This window comes from Bison bison, unplaced genomic scaffold (genome assembly GCF_000754665.1).
Source record: "Bison bison bison isolate TAMUID 2011002044 unplaced genomic scaffold, Bison_UMD1.0 scf7180017859351, whole genome shotgun sequence".
Taxonomy (NCBI): domain Eukaryota; kingdom Metazoa; phylum Chordata; class Mammalia; order Artiodactyla; family Bovidae; genus Bison; species Bison bison.
This window is the reverse complement of record NW_011489923.1, coordinates 9,321-12,233: the sequence shown is the minus strand read 5'-3', so window position 1 is coordinate 12,233 and position 2,913 is coordinate 9,321. Positions and strand designations below refer to the sequence as shown.

The 2,913-nt window shown below is 37.3% G+C and overlaps 1 pseudogene; it reads right to left on the bottom strand.

The window, feature by feature from the left end:
* Positions 1-277: 277 nt before the first annotated feature.
* Positions 278-1,219, bottom strand: LOC104981822 (annotated as a pseudogene).
* Between the last annotated feature and the right edge of the window lie 1,694 nt (positions 1,220-2,913).

Sequence of the window (2,913 nt, the reverse complement as noted above, 5' to 3'; positions counted from 1 at the left end):
TACAGGCAGGATCACTCTCCCTCCAGATTTTTCAGTGTGTTTTTACTCTGTAAAAAGTTTTCTTTTCTTTTCTTTTTTTTTAAACAAAGGGGATTATTAGTGAAAAGTGAAATCAAGGAAAACGCATTGAGAGGAAAATAAAGAAGGAACCAGTGAAGGCAAGCTGTTGTTGGAGGCTTGGCTTTTACGCATTCTGACTGATTTTCCCATTAGCAGGAGAGAATCAGCAACAGAGGGAGTGATGAGAAGACAGTCACTGGAGTCAGATGAATGACCTTCAGATCATTAAGCTCCCTTCCCAGAACCTTTTATTGCACCAAACTCTTCTTATGGAATTTTTCATCTCCATGTTTCTAAGTGTGTAGATAAGCGGGTTGAGCATGGGGACAATAATTGTGTAGAAGAGCGTAAACACTTTATCTTCTGGTAATGTTGTGGCAGGTCTAATGTAAACAAAGATGACAGGTGTGAAAAAGAGGATCACGGACTGTGATGTGGGAACTACAGGTTGAAAGTGCTTTATGGTGGCTTTCTGCAGAATATTTGCACACATTATACAGAATCAAAATGTAGGAGGCCATCAAAACCACAAAGAGCACCAGTCCCATCAAGCCAGAATTGGCAATGACAAAAAAGCCAATTTTGTGAGTATCAGTGCAGGCTAGTTTCAACAAAAGATATGCATCACGGAAATAGTGATCTATTTCACGGGGGCCACAGAAAGGTCAAACAATCGCAAGAAGAAAGAGACCAAGAGAATGAAGAAGTCCCCCTGCACACGACGCTATGAGAATTGAGTGACGTTTTTGCCTGTTCATGGTGATGGCGTTGTGGAGACATTTGCTGATGGCCACATAGCGGTCACAGGCCATCCCTGTGAGGATGAAGACCTCAATCCCCCTCCAAAGAAGTGGGTGGTGAAAAGCTGTGTCATGCGGTTTTTATAGGAAATGGCCTTTTTCTCCATCAGTGAGTCAGTCATGAGTTTGGGTGTCACAGTGGAGGTGTAGAAGAGGTCTGAGAGTGCAAGGCAGTTAAGGAAGAAGTACATGGGCTGGGTGATTAGCTGACTGCATGTAATAGAAATCACAATGATCAAATTCCCCAACCAAATAGCCAGGTAACAGAATAAGAAAAATAAAAAGCAGAGGATCTGGACTTTCTTGTCCATAGAAAGTTCTAAGAGGATAAATTCAGTAACATTATTTCTATCTTCCATGATCTGATGTTCAAGAAAGTGATCTGAAATGACAAAACCAATGAAATGAATCATTGATGAGAAAATGGAAACCTAATATCTACTTTAAATGGCACCAATGGTTTTTAAAGACAAGTTATTTTGAGACCCACTGAAATCATTTTCATTTGATACGAGTCTTTTGAATATCTAGTACTAATATTCTTCTAAGAGCTAAGAATACAGTGACAAATTAGACAAAGTTCCAGTTTTTATATAGTTTAAATTATTTTGTGAGGAAGCAAGGAATTATATTTATCAAGAATTTTAAAAAAAGAGATAATCTTAATGGTGTTGAGTAGGGTGACATATAATGTGCCAATTTAGGATGTAAAATAGAGGTAACTATAGAATTTGCTTGATTAAGTGGTTTCTAATGAAATCACAAAATTGGTGTAGGGTGTGTGGGTGGGTTTTGTCAGTGCTGGCACAGAGTCAATGTTAAATAAATATCAATTAAATAAAAATACTGGAAAGTGAACAATACGCTATAATTTTGAAGGAATAATACAATAAATAATCATCCTTTAGTTAGGTAATTCACGATAAAACTGAAGAACAAATCATTTTTATGAGTGGACTCATAATCCTTTTTGACTTTTAAGTTAGTTAAGTTGCTCAGTAGTGTCTGACTCTTTGCGACCCCGTGGACTGTAGCCCACCAGGCTCCTCCGTCCATGGGATTCTTCCGGCAAGAATACTGGAGTGGGTTGCCATTTCCTTCTCCAGGGGATCTTCCTGACTCAAGGATCAAACCCAGGTCTTCTGCATTGCAGGCAGATGCTTTAACCTCTGAGCCACCAGGGAAGCCCTTCTGACTTTTAAGAGGAAAAAATTCCTTCATGTGAAATACTCCATGAAACTTTCATATTTCTTAAACTTTATTTGTAGCATCTCTAGGTTAATATATTTACAACTCTGCTTTTCCTATTTGTCTATATTTCTCTTGCAAGATTATTTCCTCTTTCAAAATAAATTAACATTCAGAAGTTATTTGAGTTACATCTTATCAGACTGTAATTATAGTTGCCTAGTTTGGAAATAATATACTGAGAAATGGGCTCCTCTAATTCCAAAATTAGTTCCCCCAAACACAATACAATAAACAAGATGTAGCACTTCTTCCCTTAATTTCTTAGAGAATTCACCCACACAGTCTGCATGACTATATGGAGGAATCTCTTCGGTTCTCTAAAATAGAAACAGTTATACCTGTATTCATGTAGTCATCTGGTAAATACACTATGTAAGTAGCTAGTTTTTTCCTCCCACTTTGTTGCTTAGTTGCTTATTCCCTAGGATCCCAGGCTCCCATTCATAAAATAAAAGTGATTAGATAATCGCTGAAGATCTCCCCAGATTCCAATAATGTGTGACTTCTGATTCTCCATTAATTTGGGGAAGACATCTGTTTACCTCTCTCCTGCCTTCCCTTCTCTGCTTGATACATTGAAACTATGAAAAGTAACAAATACAGTGGCAATTTCATTACAATTCCTGTGCCTCAGTTTACTTCTCTGTAAAATCAAGGTAAAGATAATATCTCTTTATATGGTGATTTTTTGAATAATTAGTTTCTAAATATGAAATTTCTTAAAGCAATATCTGGAAAGTACTATATATTTAATAGTTATTGGCCATCCTCAACAATTACTAAGGGCTTCCGTGGTAGCTCC